The sequence below is a fragment of the Nicotiana tabacum genome, chromosome 22 (genome assembly GCF_000715075.1).
Source record: "Nicotiana tabacum cultivar K326 chromosome 22, ASM71507v2, whole genome shotgun sequence".
Lineage (NCBI taxonomy): Eukaryota > Viridiplantae > Streptophyta > Magnoliopsida > Solanales > Solanaceae > Nicotiana > Nicotiana tabacum.
The window spans coordinates 160,715,740-160,734,291 of NC_134101.1; positions in this window are offsets into that span (position 1 = coordinate 160,715,740).

Genomic DNA, 18,552 nt, shown 5'->3' on the forward strand with positions numbered 1-18,552 from the left:
TGGTTATGGCGTCGGGACAGGTGGTCGACGAGACTAGGGCTGCGACGGGGAAGGTGGCTGACGGGTTGTTTGGTGAGTTGAAGAAGAAGACGATGGTTAGGGTGTTGGGTTGTGACGGGGTGGTTTTTTGGACTGGTGGTCGTTGACGGAGAGTGTGAGCGTGGGGAGGGAGGTCCGGTGGTCGAAGCTCAGTAGGGTTTGCTTTCTTTCTTCTTCTGAAGAAGAAAGCGGAACAGTACTCTTTCTCCAAAAATTCCAAAATCCCCCTCTTTCTTTTTTTTTCCTTTCTTTTTCTTTCTTCTGAACGTTTTCTCCCTTTCTTCTTTTAAGAAGAAAGAGGAACAGTAGTATGTTCCAAAGTCTCCAGCCCCTCTTTTCGTTCGTTTTTCTTTTTTTTATACAGTATCCCCTTTTCTTTGTGTTTGTCCGTGTTTCAATGCCCATGAAAATGAGCCCCACGCGTGGTAGGGTTCGAGGCATATGTCCCCCACGCGTGGTGGGGTTCCCCACGTGTCCTGGACACGGTTTATTATGGGCTAGGTCCGAAAATTAGGCCTAAAACCGGGTAGTTTGAACCCGAATATTATTCTTTTGCCCGGACCCGAGAAATAGGAACACGTTGCTTAACTAGTCCTATGTAAGCAAAATAACTACCAAAAATAAGACTAGTATTTAAACAAAACTATATATTTTTAAATATTTTTCAAGATTTTAAAATAGCTACAAAATATTAATAAAACTATTTTTTTTTGTAATTTTCGTTTTAAATATTAAGATAAAATATGAGGTAATATTTTTGTATTTTTTCCAAGTTAAAAATGACTATAGAATATTAATAAAACTATTTTTTTGTAATTTTCGTTCTTTAATAAAGACAAAAATATGACGTAATATTTTTGTATTTTTCAAAATTATAATGATTGCAAACATTAATAGAACTATATTTTTTTGTAATTTTCGAATTTATATAAAGTACCAAAATAAAGTACAATTTTTGTATTTTTCAAATTTATGAGAGATACATAAACTAAAATTTATATATATATTTTTTGAAATTTTTTCTTTTTGCAACGAAATAAAGTAAAAATAGTTAAAATAGCTATACTAGACCCAATTTCACATATTCACACTAAAATGTGAAAATTCTCGGGGAGGGTCAAAAATCACGTGCTTACAGCTGCCCCTCTTTGACTGGAAACACGAAGAGTTTTCCGACAAAGAACGACTAGACGTGTTTTTGACCCGACCATTATTTGGACGGACTACACGTAAGGAAAGGGAGGGAATGTGACCGAGCCCTGGTATCTGAGCTGCCTACATATCCTTGGTTATACAGGAATCAGGCCACGTGTAGTTCGGGAATGAGAGAGATAGTGAAGTGTACCGAGGTGAAACGCACCCTTCCACATCAGGCTGAAGCGAAAGTCAAGTTCGCCCCAAATTGGCAGGGGCCGTTCATTATAATAAGAGTGTTGTCCAATGGCGCTTTATATTTAATAGATATAGAATGCAAATGTGTAGATATGGCTATCAATTCTGATGCAGTCAAAAGATATTATGTATGATTTCTTTGGTTTGTCTAATTGTTGTTTGTACTTGACATATTTTGAAGATTTGAATGACGAAAGCATTTAATTCTGCTGTCTAAACACTATATCCTTTGTTACCCCTTTGAGCCTTATTTATTTCCTTTCAACCCCCTCTTTTGGAATCAGTAGCAAAATTCAGAAACACAGACATAAAAGGTAAGTAATAAGAAAAATGGAAAAGAGTGAAAAAAAAAGAAAAAAGAAAAAAAGGAAGAAAGGAAAAGAAAAAGAGAGAAAAGAAAAAAAGGAGAAAGAAAATGAAAACGAAAAGAGAAAAGTAACAACAACAAAGCAATTCCTATGACATGAACTACGTTCGACCTGATTCCTTTCAAGGATACGTAGGCCGCCTCACGGTTCGGTCCCATCAAAATAAAAATTCAAAAGTCCCCAAGCAAATAAACTGGGGCAGAAGTTGTGGTTTGTTGTAAGAGATCTGATTCCAAAGTTGTAATTTAAACCATTCAAGTTGTTTTGAGTCTTTGTGATATCCTTGCTTTCTAACCCTATCTAAAAGCCCACCTTACGGTCCAAAGAAAGATCTTCCGATCAGTCTTTGAGAGATGCCAAGTCGAACAAGTAGACGTGTGATTCAAATCAGGGGCAACACTCCGTTCTGAGCAGGAAAAAGGAAAAAAATGAGAGAGTCTTATTGGTGAAAACCCTCACGGGCACCGTAAGGCAACGGAGAGTGGAGAGAAATTAAAATGAGAGAGTCTTATGGGTGAAAACCCTCACAGGAACCGTAAGGCGACGGTGAGTTGAGAGATGAATAAATGAGAGAGGTTTGCTGGTGAAAACCCTTCAGGGCACCGCAAGCCGAATAAGGTTGTCGACTTTGCAAAGGAATCGGATTGTAGGAACCCCAAGCATAAAGTGTGAAAACTCAAAGAGGATTAATTGAATGGACTAGGCTGATTAATACGACGTGCATGTCTTGCTTATTGATGCCAGCAGCCTCACTCAGATAAGTCCCTTTTCCTTTCCTTCCTCAAACAGTCTTTCTGTTTTGACTTTCTTCTCTATTCATAACTCTCGAAGTCATTGCATTTCATTTCCTTTTGGGTCTATTCCTCTAAGGATTTTTTAATGTTAGACTTGCTAGGTAAAATAAAGGATCGCTAAGCTTATTACCAACTTCCAAATTGCACAAAAGCAAAGTGCGGTCACAGCATGCCAGAAACAGCATGATGCAAAATGCAAAATAAGGTGTTAGCTGAGGTTCAAGTGATCAGGCGGTTTCGTGAATTGTGGGGAGAAATACAGAGGTTCAGAGGGGACAGACAAACATGTTAAAATAACTCTTTGCCAGTCAGATGCAGCTGAGCAAAACAAAGCATGGCAGTGGAAAGGCCACCCTCAGCAAGAATGCCGCAAACTAACCACTACATTTTCAAACTGACAAGATTTTTTCTTTAATTGAAACAGGGGCAGGAAATTTCGTTTGTTCATCAGAAACCCTCCGTGAGGAAAGCAGGTGCTAGACAGGCTCGGTAGTAAGTTCCAGTACCCTCCTGGATAACAGGATTTAGTAAGTTTTGTGACCCTCGTAAATGACAAGGTCTGACAAGAGGTCTACTTTTGGGAAGTATAATTTGGCATTTAAGTTTTTCACTTTTGAGATGAAGCTCGATTTGAAATTTTCAGGATAAAGGAATTTATTTTGATAACAAGAATCGGTTAACACTCATAGATGTTCCCAATATTAAACTGGGGCAGAAACATTTGTTTTGTTTTGTCAGTTTTGTTGTAATCAGGCGCCCCCTAGAGAACAAGGAAAAGCAAGTCAAGTTTCAAAGAAAACCAGTGCAAGTGTTGGAAATCAGGCACCCACCTGGAGAACAAGGGAAAGCAGTTCAAGTTTCAAGGAAAAACTGTTCAAGTATTGGCAATCAGGCACCCACCTGGAGAACAAGGGAAAAAAGTTCAAGTTTTGAGGAAAAGTAGTACAAGTGTTGGCAATCAGGCGCCTACCTGTAGAACAAGGGAAAGCAGTTTAAGTTTCAAGGAAAAATAGTCCAAGTATTGGAAATTAGGCGCCCACCTAGAGAACAAGGGAAAACAGTTCAAGTTTCGAGGAAAAGCAGTGCAAGTGTTGGAAATCAGGCGCCCACCTGGAGAACAAGGGAAAGCAGTTTAAGTTTCAAGGAAAGGCAGCTCAAGTGTTGGCAATCAGGAGCCCACCTGGAGAACAAGGGAAAGCAGTTTAAGCTTCAAGGAAAAGCAGTTCAAGTTCAGCAATCAGGCGCCCACCTGGAGAACAAGAGAAAACAGTTCAAGTTTCAAGGAAAAACAGTGCAAGTGTTGGAAATCAGGTGCCCACCTGGAGAACAAGGGAAAGCAGTTTAAGTTTCAAGGAAAGGCAGATCAAGTGTTGGCAATCAGGCGCCCACCTGGAGAATAAGGGAAAGCAGTTCAAGTTTCAAGTAAAAATAGTGCAAGTGTTGGAAATCGGGCGCCCAATTTGAAAACAAAGGAAAGCAGTTCAAGTTTCAAGGAAGAACAGTGCAAGTGTTGGCAATCAGGCGCCCACCTGGAGAACAAGGGAAAATAGTTCAAGTTTCAGGGACAAGCAGTTCAAGTTCAGCAATCAGGCGCCCACCTGGAGAACAAGGGAAAACAATTCAAGTTTCAGAGGAAAGGAAGATGGTTCAAGTTCAGCAATCAGGTGCCCACCTGGAGAACAAGGGAAAGCGGCTTAAGTTTCAAAGAAAAAAGGTTCAAGTTCAGCAATCAGGCGCCCACCTGGAGAACAAGGGAAAGCAGTTCAATGTTCAAGGAAAAATAGTTTAAGTTCAGCAATCAGGCGCCCACCTGGAGAACAAGGGAAAGCAATTCAAGTTTCAAGGGAAAGCAGTTCGAGTTTTAGCAATCAGGCGCCCAACTGGAGAACAAGGGAAGGTAGTCCAAGTTTCGAAGGAAAATAGTTCGAGTATTGACAATCAGATGCCCACTTGGAGAATAAGGGAATTCACTTCAGAATGCGATTCAAGTCAGCAACAAAGGAAGCTCACCTGGAGAGTACAAGGCAACAGAACAGCAGAAACTGCACGATCAAGTTTGAAGATATGTATATAGGATTCTTATAATTCATAGATCATAGTTTAGTCTAGCTTCTTTTATTTTATCTAGGTGTGATAAGGAGTTCAGCAAGCAATAGCAGCAACAACAACAGTGAAATCACAGCTTCCCGGTAGTCCCAGCTACCAAAACTTCTCGAACAACACTAACCTGATTCCTTTATAGCCAAGGATATGTAGGCAACCTTGGAAGCAAGGTGCGGTCAAATCTTTCAAAAATGCTTCCCACGGAGTATTCAAATTGGCAAAAATCACTCGTATCTGCTCACTTTATCTTTGCACGAAAACTCCTCGTGTTTCCGAGCAAAGAGGGGCAGTTGTGAGCACGTGATTTTTGCCCTATAGGAATTACTCCCATAAAATACAAGAAAAACAATTTTTTCCAATTTTTACAATTTTATAGGATTTTGTGGGAATTTATGCTAATTGTTTGTATTTCTGTGCATGTTTATTTTTGTTAAAATCATGAAAATGCCAAAAATACCATGCATTGCATTTAGGTTTCATTTTTACATTTTTAAGGTTAATTACTGAATTAGTTGCTTTATTAAAATTGAAAATCACAAAAATTGGCTTACTTTTACATTTTTTAGCTTTTAATTTTTTATCAGTAGTTCTTCTCATTTAATTTAGGATCAATTAAGTATTATAATTTGATAATTAGTTTAATTTTACAATTTATATTAATTTAGGATTTTAATTTAGGTTTTAATTAAAGAAAAACAAAAGACAAAAGGAAATAAATAGGGGGTTCATTGAAAAGGATTTGTTTTAATTTTATTGGGCCAAAGGCCAAACATTTCTGCCTAAAACTGCTCCAAATCCGTTCCAACCCAGGCCCAAATCCCAGTTATCCGATTCCAGGCCTCGCTAAAGACAAACGACGTCGTTTCTGCCCCCTTCATCTCAATCGTTTTTCAATGATCCAATGGCCCAGAACTAAGGCCACCCTTTATATTTAAATGTCCGAACCGGTGCACCTCTCCCCCCCTCCCCAGTCAAACCCCAATCCATCTCTAACCTCCAAACCCTAGAGACCCACCGCCCTAAAATCCCCATCGTCTCCGCCGGCAACGCAACTCCGATCGACCCCAAACTTACACCCTATAACCACAAAGCCTCTCCAAACTCAAAACCCTTGGCATTTTCCCCAAATAACCTTTGGAGTTCGTCGAATTTGGGATCTAGATTTGACCTAATTTCGTTCTTGACTAGGGTGTTCATTAGGGTCAGTTTCATGCTTCGACGAATCATCTCGAGCATGGCCATGTATTTCATCTCTGCTTCTCTTGGTTATCTATGCTCTTCGGGTTTTGGTTAGTCGTCCATCTCTCTTTTCATTCCTGTTTTCATCTCATCTGTTCATTCTTTTCTTTCTTTCTTTCCTGCTCAATTAATTTCCATTTGCATGATAGGTGAGGGCATTTAACAAGCAGGTTGCTTTCATTTTTTTGTTGTTTAAATTAGTTAATTATTAATACATTTTCAGCATATTTTAGTTCATGGTCAGTTACAACTTGCATTAATTCAATCTCGTTTGATTATTGAATCAGCTAGTCTTAAGGTTTTGCTTTTGTTAAATCCATTAGATTTTGTTGCTTGAGTCTCTCTTGGGTTGTTAGTCTGTTCCTCTTTGGATAGGAGAGGCCCATTGGTTTCTTTTGGGTTTTGGGTCAGTATTGAGGAGTAAAATACAGGGATGTCAATGGGTGTTTTGGGTATTTGAGGATTAGAGAATATTTTTCTGTTAGCATAGAAATTTCTAGAGGATAAGACAAGGCTTGTATGCCAAGAAATAGGGATAGCTCAGCTGTTTTATAGGGTGGAAGAGGTGAAATAACAAATTTAAAGGGGTAGAAGGAAAATTAGCAAACCAGGCTATGGCTGCCTTAGAAGTGCCTATATAAGGACCCTTTTCCTCCATTTTTAGGCAGTCATTAATACCCTAAAAAACACTCAAAGTTTCTGCATCATTTTTGGTTAAAATTGTTTGGAATTGCTCTTTGGTTGTCACTGTTAGCAATAACTTAAAAGTTTCAAAGGATTTCTGAATTATCTGGGTTTAAAGATGGTCTAAGGGAGCTGAATATTGTTGTGTTGGTTTGCTGGTCTACTCACTCTTCCACTATTGCTGAAATCCTCACCCTCTCTTGCTTTATTTTTACCTCCAGGTACTTCTTGGATCCTGAATGACATGTGAAGTGCAAATATGTAATCCAACGTGGAAATCTCATGACACATGTTGCTTGTTGAATTCTATTCCTATGTTCTTTAGGTTCATTCAGTTTTTGTAGTAATTTAGTTTTCCTTTATATGTTTTATTTGCTCATTCACGTTACTGATTTGAATCTCATTTGTAAGTTTGGATCAGGATCCTAGTTTAGTATGTTGGTTTGTGAACTAGCTAAAAGCTTCTTATTGGGTATATAGAATGTTTAAACTTCCTGCATTATGGGTCTAAGTCAGATTGAACACTCTTCTTTTGGCTTTGTTTAAGTCTGTTGAAGTCGGTGTCGATTTTTCATATTCAGGGCTGGTCCATGTTATAACTTCGTTGGTCTATTTCCTTTTAGAATCTGATTTTTAGTATCTAAGCTCTTTTGAGAGATATAATTTGAGCAAGAATATATAAATGTATGATGATTCGCTGCACTATTAAGAAGATTGCACCTGTGAATTCAGCATGATTAATTAGTAGGTAATAGTTCCAGATGTATTCCCTCCCCCCCCCCGAATATTAATAGGTAAAATCTTGAACCAGCAGAATGTGGCCAAGTCGTTTAAATGTTATGATTTTCGGAATCTGGTATATTATGGTGTTGTGGATCATGTTGAGCTAGGCCTCATTAGGGCCTATACTTTCTAAAGTGTTCTTGCCTAGTTAGAGATTGGAAATCAGGCCTAAATGGGGCCGCTTGGATCTTGGCTGGTTTGCTTCATTTTGGGATTCCCTTGAGCCCAATCCCCATCAGCCCCATTTATTTCTGCCGTTTCTGCAGTAACTTGGGCCTGTAGTTGGCATGCTTTCTCCAAAAATAGTTTAAGGGCCAACATAGGTACCCCAAGCCCTTTTTACTAATAGCTCAAACCATTTTTTTAAATAAGAATATCTGTAGGCTGTTTTAATTAAGTATAGTCCCTTACAAATATATCGAGGTGTACCATTTTAATTAAATCGCTTATGGCCCTCACACATGTCATAACTAGATAGTAATAATGAATATTCGTAGAAAATCCTTTAGGCACATTTAAAATATTATTGTGATTATGTACATATTTGCGTAACATAATTACGATTCTAAAAACCAATTCGTAGTATGCGTTCGCGCAACTTCGATCAAACTTTGTTAATAATAAAATTATTTTTAATAGGCTGTTAATTTAAATTTAGTTCATATGATCTGAGGTGTGTCATCCACAATTTAATCATCCATGGCCCTCGTATAAATTTCATAACCTAGATATAAAAATGACAAATGCTCGTAGCTTACTTTAGGCACGTCTAATATACCATCGTAGTTGCGTACACGTTCGCGTGACATAATTACTATTCTAAAAATAAAACTGGAGTATGCGTTCACGCAACTTTGGCCAAACTTTCCTAATAATAATAAAGCATTACTAATTGTGGACACGTTCGCGTGACATGATTTTGACGCGCCAAACAAATGGGTACACGTACGCGTGACCCGTTTCAAGATAATTTCCTAATTAAAAGAGGCAAATGCACATAGGTTCTAAAATCAGTAATCAAACAATTTGATTAAGCCAAGTATGATCAAAGCGACCGTGCTAAAACCACGGAACCCGGAAATGTCTAACATCTTCTCCCGGGTTAACAGAATTCCTTACCCGAACTTCTGTGTTCGCAGACCATAATAAGTGTCAATTTCTTGTTCTGGGATTTTAAACCGGTGACTTGGGACACCATAAATTATCCCAAGTGATGACTCTAATTTTAAATAAATAATTTCATTTCGATTATCACTTAAATTGAAAAAACTCCCTTATACCCCCCTTCCGGGGTAGAAAAAGGAGGTGTGACATTGGCTTGCGTGGTCTTTCTTATATGATGCATCAGAGAGCGCCAGTATGATGATCCTCATTTTATTGTCCTTAATGACAGAGTTCAGCATGATGATGCCAGAGATGTGACTATTGGTGATGATGGGGTGTTGAGGATGCAGGGCCGGATATATGTGCCCAACATGGATGGACTTGGGGAGTTGATTTTGGGAAGGCCCATAGCTCGCGGTATTCCATTCATCCAGGTTCCGTGAAGATGTATCAGGATCTGAAATAGCATTATTGGTGGAGGAGAATGAAGAAGGACATTGTGGGATTTGTAGCCGCTGTGTCTCAATTGTCAGCAGGTGAAATATGAGCATTAGAGACTGGGTGGCTTACTTCAGCAGATGGATATTCCAGAGTGGAAGTGGGAGCGGATCACCATGGACTTTGTAGTTGGGCTCCCACGGACTTTGAAGAAGTTCGATGCTATTTGGGTGATTATGGATCGGCTGACCAAGTCCGTGCACTTCATTCCTGTGTGTACTACCTATTCTTCAGAGCGGTTGGTAGAGATCTATGTCCGGGAGATTGTTCGTTTGCATTGTGTCCCAGTTTCTATCATATCAGATAGGGGCACTCAGTTTATTTCGCAGTTTTAGAGGTCGGTGCAGCAAGAGTTGGGTACTCAGGTTGAGTTGACCACAGCTTTTCACCCTCAAATGGACGAGCAGTCCGAGCGCACTATTCAAATATTGGAAGATATGTTGCATGCTTGTGTCATTGATTTTGGAGGGTCATGGGATCAGTTTCTACCGCTCGCGAAGTTTGCTTATAACAACAGCTACCAGTCGAGTATTCAAATGGCTCCATATGAGGCTTTGTATTGGAGGTGGTGTAGATCTCTAGTTGGTTGGTTTGAGCCGGGTGAGGCTAGGCTATTGGGGATAGACTTGGTGCAGGATGCGTTAGACAAGGTGAGGGTGATTCAGGAGAGGCTTCGTACAACGCAGTCGAGACAGAAGATTTATGCTGACAGGAAGGTTCGAGATGTGTCCTACATGGTTGGTAAGAAGGTTCTGTTGAAGGTTTCACCCATGAAGGTTGTTATGAGATTTGGGAAGAAGCATAAATTGAGTCCTCGGTTCATTGGGCCTTTTGAGGTGTTTCGGAGGATTGGGGAGGTGGCTTATGAGCTTGCTTTGCCACCCAGCTTGTCGAGTGTGCATCTGGTATTTCATGTTTCTATGCTCTGGAAGTATATTGGGGTCCGTCTCATGTTTTGGACTTCAGCACGGTTCAGTTAGATGATGATTTGACTTATGATGTGGAGCCAATAGCTATTTTGGAGCGTCAGGTTCGAAAAATGAGGTCAAAGGATATAGCTTCAGTGAAGGTATAGTGGAGGGGTCGGCCCGTAGAGGAGATTACTTGGGAGACCGAGCGGGAGATGTGGAGCAGATACCTTCACCTGTTTGAGGCTTCAGGTAAGTTTCCTAACTCGTTCGAGGACGAACATTTGTTTAAGAGGGGGAGGATGTAACGACCCGGCCGGTCATTTCATGAGTTACCGCTCTATTTCCCCTATTTCTGCTTCTTATTGCCTTTTTCAGCTGTATTTTTGTATTGTCGGGTTGGTTGGCTAGGGTTCGCAGAGGTTTTGGTAAGGTTTGAGACCCTTAGTCTCTTTTGAGGAAGTTTAAGTTGGAAAAGTCAACTGGATGTTGACTTATGTGTTGAAGGGCTCGGATGTGAGTTCCGATGGTTCGGATAGCTTTGGGAGGTGATTTGGGACTTAGGAGTGTGATCGGAATGTGTTTTGGAGGTCCGGAATAGATTTAGGCTTGAATTGGCGAAGTGGGAATTTTGGCCTTTTCCGGTTGATAGGTGAGATTTTGATATAGGAGTCGGAATAGAATTCCGGGAGTTGCAGTAGGTCTGTTGTATTATTTGGGATGTATGTACAAAATTTCGGGTCATTCGAATGTGGTTTGATAGACTTTTTGATCAAAAGTGGAATTTGAAAGATTTTGGGAACCTTAGGCTTGAATCTGATGTGTTTTGGTTGATTCGATGTGGTTTGAGGTGTTTTGAAGATTGGTATAAGTTTGAATGGTGGTATATGACTAGTTTGTGCTATTGGTTGAGGTCCCGGGGGCCTCAGAGTGATTTCGGGTGGTTGATGGAAAGATAGAAATTTGGATATGGCAGCTGAAGTGTTGGGACTGCTGTCATAACCGCATCTGCAGTTGGGAGGCCACAGGTGCGACCCCCGCAGATGCAGAAATGAGTTGCAGAAGCGGAAAGGGATGAGGAGAGCTGAAGCCACAGAAGCGGCTAGGTAGGTGCACCTGCGATAGCGCAGGTGCGAGATTTGCATCGCCTATGCGGAGCCTGGGATTTAAGTGAGGACTGCAGATGCGGCGTCTTGGACCGCAGAAGCGGTAGCTGGACCGCAGGTGCGGAATCCCTGGGCCAGAAAGTATAAAACGCTTCCTTTGCGATTTTTGAGTTGTTCTTCACCATTTTTATTCGGGTTTGAGCATAAGGGAGGCATTTTGAAGAGGGATTCAAGGGATAACGTCTGGAGGTAAGATCTTTACACCTAATATCGATTCTATGGCATTATTTCACTGATTTGGTCTGAGGTTAATGGAAATTAAGTGTTAAAAAAATTAGGGATTAGGGCTTGGTATTGGAGACCTTGACTTAGGGATTTGAGGGGCCATTTGTGATCAGATTTTGGTACTTTTGATATGTATGAACTCGTGGGGAGATAAGGAGTCTATTGATGTAAATTTTATCGAATTCTGAGATGTGAGCCCGGGGGTTAGGTTTGGTTAATTTCGGAATTTATGTTGTAATTTGATTATTTTCGCATGGGCTTCATTCCCTTAGCATATTTTGACGTCATGATTCTGATTTTGGATAGGTTTGACGCGAGTTGAGGCCGATTCGAGGGGCAAAGGCATCACGGGCTAGAGTTTGGACCGGATTGAGTTGAGTAATCATTGTAAATGTTGTCCTGAGGATATGAAACCCCGGATTTTACATCGTTGTGCTATATTGAGGTGACATACACGCTAGATGATGAGCGTGGGACCGTGCACCATTGGGGATGGTGACTTGGTCCATCCCAAATGACCGTTTTACCGCGTATTTTATTGAAAACTGTTTGTTATCATCCTGTTTTGGGTTGAATGTCATATTTGGGTCTCGTGCCAACTGTTTGGACCCTTAGGGGATTTTACTGCTATTTTCTCACTGTTTTGATTTTATATATGTACTCAGTCATGTTATATTATACTGTTTTTCATAACTCAACCATGTTTACTCTGTTTTAATACTTTGAATGATATTTTTGGGCTGAGCATCACATTTTACTACGCCCGAGTGGCTTTTAGAGATTTTTGACTGAGTAGGTCGAGGGCTTGTGTTGTGAGGATTATTATGGGATCGGGATGCACGTAGCACTAGTGTTATACTGATTATGATTATGAGGCCGAGGGCCTGAGTTGTACGCCACAATGTGGCTTGATATGAGGCCGAGAGCCTATTGATTTTTCCACGAGATGGCTTGATATTGCTATTGGGCTGTAAGGGGCCCCTCCCAGAGTCTATACACTTCTAGTGAGCGCGGGTACCCAGTATGGTATGTGATATGTGCCCAAGGGGCTGGTGTTGTTCCATGTTATTGCCCAAGGGGCTAATTCTGTTGACATTGTGCCCGAGGGGCAGATTTTATATATTTATCTTTTCTAGCTGCTTTTTATTTTCCTATTTAGCTGTTAAAAAGGTGTTTTAAAGAAGCTTATACTGAACCAAGGTGTTTTTATAAGATTTCACTGTTTTATTATCTTTCATTGGTTTTACTCTGCCTCTTTATAGTATGTTGTTGTGTTTTACGTGATTTCTTATCGCTCAATCTTCATTTATTGTTATTACTCACTAAGTTGGAGTACTCACTTTACTCCCTGCACTCTGTGTGCAGATTCAGGAGCTTCAAGTCCCGCCAGTGAGAGTTGATCGCTCCCAGCAGGCTATTCAGAGTCCACTAGGTAGCTGCTCGGCGTTCGCAGTCCAGTGTTTCTCCCTCCTATCTTACTTTCTGCTTCTAGTTTTGTAATAGACTGTAAAACCTCTTTCAGACTCTTAGACACATGTTTAGATGCTCATGACTGGTGACACCCCGATGTCGAACTGTGTTTGTTCCGCAAATTGTACTGTTCCACTGTCTCTTTGGGGATTTAATATGACTTAAATTATGTTATTTTAATTGTTAAAAAGAATTAGGTGTCATATCGGCTGGCCTTGTCTTCACGAGAGGCATCACCACTGTCACACCACTTTTTAACCAAATTTCACTAAACTCTCTTAAATAAATAAAAAAAAATTAGTAAAGCTCAAAAGGGGTTTTAATTAAAAAGTTATAAAATTGTGTTCAAAAGGAAATAACTCAGAGTCGCCACCTGACCTTAATTTCGGTGTGTCAGGTCACCATTTTTTTTAAAAAAATAATTTTTCCTTTAAAACACTTGGACTTCAAAACTAAGTCCGCACCAGAGTTCGGGTAAGGGGGTTCATTTGACTCGGGGAGAAGGTGTTAGGCACTTCCCAAGTCCCGTAACTAGTACGGTTGCACACTTGATCTAATCGGCTTTTAGAATATTCGAATTGAGGTAAAATAAACACACAAAAGGCTCGAGGTCGTCCCCACCTAATAAAAGAAAAAAAAAATACAAAATACTACAAGTTCTATTTTTCGGTCTCTGAATACAAATACTATGGGGCATACCCCGGATAAATATATACAAATCTCTCGAGTCATTCCCCGGATAAATTTAACTAAGGGAACGACCTCTCGCCACGAAAACTAATAAAAATCCTAAGACTTGCTTACCCAAATGTTTCGGCCTCATCATGCTATTGGCGCCATAAAATCCTATCAATAAACAAGATCTAAACCATATGCAACCCAAAATGTCACGTACCAAACAAAATCCAATTGAAATTTTCACCGAACCCAATATCATTTCGGCCAAATATACTTCATTTTTACCCACAAACCCCATGATCTATAACTCTTCTTAATTTTGACAATACAAATTAAATCAATATGACTCTTAACTATTCTGATTATTTAACTTGCATCAACTATTTGTGATATTCAAAGGAACACCACATGCTGAAGAGCAGAATTAACGAAGAAAAGAACAAAACTAAACGAAGAGACAAACATTACTAAATTGTCTAAACCGAAACAAAAAAAAAAGGCAACGAAACAAAACAAGCCAGCAAGGGAAATTCGAGATTCAATATGGAAAATGTCAAAAGCACTGAAGCAACTAAGAAGGGGTTAGAATTGACCTTAAAGGAGGTATAATAATCCTTTTGACTGTGTTAATAATTAAGAGCTTTCAGTACAGCAAAATAAGGTCGTAGATTTCCGAATTTGACCATTCCCCAAACCAAACAGCAACGCGAACAGGGACCAAGGATTGGAACCTTGATGCCGGCGATGGGGACTCAACAAAAGCTTGAACAGACCTTCATCGACGATGTATTTTGTGATGTTTACCAGCTGATTTTTTTGGTTCCCCTTTATTAGTTCAAGACTAGGAATTGAAAACTTGGGTTAGGGTTTCTATAATTGGGTCTTTTATATGAAGGTGGGAAGGGATGATAGCCATTGGATTAGAAGAAAATAGATGGCTAGGATTAAATCTTGCATATAAATGGGCTAATGGGTTGGAAAGAATGGGCTAAGAATAATTGGGTTTAAGTTAAAAAAATGGACTCACACCTTTGGGTCTATAAATTTTCTTGTTGGACAAAGACAAACTCAAAAATTCTACCAAAATATTAATTAAACTTAGTTAAGTAAATAAAAAAAATAAAAAATGAAACTACTTTTTTTTGTATTTTTAAATGTTATAACAATAAAGTAAAAAGTAAAGAAAATAGACTAAAGTCATGATAAAATTAAGATACCATGAATAAAAATATACTAATTGATCTTAAACTAAAGATAAAAATATAGAAAAGCGATAAAAACAATAAATAAAACTATTTTATGTTTTTTTTTATGTCTTAGGACTAAAAGTAAAAAGATTAATATTATATTAAAATAAAGTCAAGTAAATATTTTAAAAATATTAAAATACTAAAACTAACTTTAAAATTTGCGCGGGTCAAAAATTACGTGCTTACAGCTACCCCTCTTTGCTTGGAAACATGAAGAATTTTCGGAGCAAAGAACAATAAGCAATGTAATTGATTTATGACCCGACGCTTATTCAAAAGGAAATAAAGGTGGCTAAAAAGATTGTAACCGAGCCCTGGTATCTGAGTTGCCTACATATCCTTGGCTATAAAGGAATCAGGTCACGTGTAGTTCAGAAGTGAGAAGGATGATGGAGTACTGAGGTGGAGAGCCGGTCGAGGTGCCGTCGAGATTCCGGTCCGCGGTTCCTGCCATTACATCGAAAATAAAAGGGAAAAATTACAACAAAAGTAAAAGAAAATATAAGATCATATCTACTTCTTGTCTTGAATCTTCCGTGAATCTCTACTTGAACTTCAACATGAGACTGAAAAATGGACCCTATTCTTCAGGCGCGCTCCTGATGCTTCTTGAATTTGCGAATTGAAATTAACTCTGAAATGAATTCCCTCGTTCTCCAGGTGGGTACCTAATTGCCAAAACTTGAACAGTATTCCCTCATTATCCAGGTGGGTGCCTGATTACAAGAACTTGAATTGTATTCCCTCGTTATCCAGGTGGGCGCCTGATTACCAAAACTTGAATTGTATTCCCTCATTATCCAGGTGGGCGCCTGATTGCCAAAACTTGAATTGTATTCCCTCATTATCCAGGTGGGTGCCTGATTGCGAAAAACTTGAATTCTATTCCCTTATTATCCAGGTGGGTGCCTGATTACCAAAAACTTGAATTATATTCCCTCATTATCCAAGTGGGCGCCTGATTACCAGAACTTGAATTGTATTCCCTCGTTATCTAGGTGGGTGCCTGATTGCGAAAAACTTGAATTCTATTCCCTCGTTTTCCAGGTGGGCGCCTGATATTGCAACAAAACAGACAAAACAAAAGAAATTTTTCTGCCCCAGTTTGGGATCTGGGCATACTCGTGAGTGTTAATCGGATCATGTTACCTATAGAGCTCTAGGAATTCAAAAGCTAAATCCCATTATCCCGGAGGGTCATGAAAATTTAAAAACTAAATCCCATTGTCTAGGAGGGTCCTGAAAATTTAAAAACTAAATCTCATTATCTATGAGGGTCCTGAGAATTTAAAACTAAATCCCATTATCCAGGAGAGTCCTGAAAATTTAAAAATTAAATCTCATTATCCAGGAGGGTCCTGAGAATTTAAAACTAAATCCCGTTATCCAGGAGGATCCTCAGAATTTAAAACTAAATCTCATTATACAGGAGGGTCCTGAAAATTTAAAACTAAATCCCCTTATCCAGGAGAATCCTGAAAATTTTAAATTAAATCTCATTATCCAGGAGGGTCCTGAGGCTTTTAAAATTAAATCTCATTATCCAGGAGGGTCCTGAAAATTTAAAAACTAAATTTCATTATCTATGAGGGTCCTGAAAACTTAAAAACTAAATGTCATTATCGAGGAGGGTCCTGAAAATTTTAAATTAAATCCCATTATCCAGGAGGGTCCTGAAAACTATTAAATTAAATCTCATTATCCATGAGGGTCCTGAAAATTTAAAAACTAAATCTCATTATCCAGGAGGGTCCTGAGAGCTTTTAAAATTAAATCCCATTATCCAGGAGGGTCCTGAAAATCCGAAAATGAACTTACCTAAACCATGCTCTCTTCATGGAGGATTCTGAACAGAATTTCTTGCCCCTGAACCACGCCTTCGTAGGAGGGTCCCTGTGGATTAACAAATTCTCTTGCCCCTATTTCAGACAAATAAAATCTTGTTAGTTTGAGAACGTGGTGGTCAGTTTGTGGCATCATTGTTGAGCATCTGCTTCTGTCATTGTCATGCTTCATTCTGATTAGTTGTTTCGGGCTAGCAAGGAGTTGTTTGACCTTTTGATTGGAATTGGACAACAAAGCCTCTGCATGACCTGAATCTCTCACGTTTGATGCATTGTGTTTTCATTTTGAAAGTTGTTGAATCCTCGTATTTTCTCAAAATTCAAGATCCACTTGATTGCCTGAACCTCAGTTATCACCATACTGCCTATTCTAAATCAAGTCAATTGTGATGTGCCTGGACGGACTCCGCTTTGTGCAATTCAGAAGCTGGTAGTAGGCTTTGAAATCCGTTCCTGCCTGTTCAACAAGGTTGACTCAAAAGAGACCCATAAAGATAGACTCAAAGAGCAAAGTGAAATGATTTTTGACAAAAAGGAACAAAGGAAAATCTTCTAGCATAGATGACTATATGAAGAAGAATGAGAAAAGAAGACTTATCTGAGGGAAGCAGCCAGCTCCAATGATCATGACATGCATTTCAGATCGATCAGCCTAATCCGTCCAACCAATCATATTTTCAGTTCATGTCCTGTCTTCATACTTCAAAATCGGGCTTTCACTGATCCAAATTCTCTGTAAAGTCATGAGCCTCATTCGACTTGTAGCGCCCCAAAGGGTTTTCACCAACAAGCCTCTCTCATTTTTTCATTTCTCAACTCACCATCGCCTTATGGTCCCCACGAGGGTTTTCACCAATAAGACTCTCTCATTTTAAATTTTCTCTCAGCTCATCATCACCTTACGGTGCCCGTGAGGGTTTTCACCAATAAGACTCTCTCATTTTAAATTTTCTCTCTTGCGCCTGTGAACAAAGTGTTACCCATGATGTAAATCATACCTCTATCTCGCTTGACCTGGCATCCTCAAAGATTGATCGGAAGGTCTTTCTTTGGACCGTAATGTAGGCTTTTGGACAGGGTTAGAAAAAAAGGGTGGCATGAAGGCTCAAACTAATTTAAGATGAAAAGGGGTTAAAATTACAACTTTTGGAATCAAATCTTTTCAAAAACCCAAACTTCTGCCCCAGTTTCTTTGAGTCTGGGGAATTTTAATTTTTATTTTGATGGGACCGAACCGTGAGGCTGCCTACGTATCCTTAAAAGGAATCAGGTCAAACGTAGTTCAAAAGGAAGTTATTTGTTTTTGTTGCTTTTCTTTTCTTTTTCTTTTTTTCTTTTTTCTTTCTTTTTCATTCTTCTTATTTTCCATTCATTCATTCATCATCATTTTTTCGTTCTCTAATTCTGTTACTGATTCCAAAAGAGGAGTATGAAAGAAAATAAATAAAGCTCAAAAGGGGTAACAAAGGATGAAAGTGTTTGGGTAGCAGAACAAAATGTCCTCGTCATTTCAACTTTGAACATGCCATGTACAAAATACAACTGAAGGTAAGCAAATAAATCATACATAATACCTCTTAACTGCATCAGAATTGATAGCCATATCTACACATTTGCCTTCTATGTCTGTTAAATACAAAGCGCCATCGGGCAACACTCTTGTCACTATGAACGGCCCCTGCCAGTTTGGGGCGAACTTGCCTTTAGCTTCAGCCTGATGAGGAAGGATGCGTTTCAATACCATCTGGCCCACTTCAAATTTCCGAGGACGCACCTTTTTGTTGTATACTCTTGCCATTCTCTTCTGATACAATTGACCATGACATACTGCAGCTAACATTTTCTCATCAATCAAACTCAACTGCTCTAGCCGGGTTTTGACCCACTCATCATCATCAATTTCAGCTTCTGCAACGATCCAAAGGGATGGAATCTCAACTTTCGCAGGTATAATTGCCTCAGTTCCATATACCAGCAGATGAGGAGTTGCACCTACTGAAGTGCGAA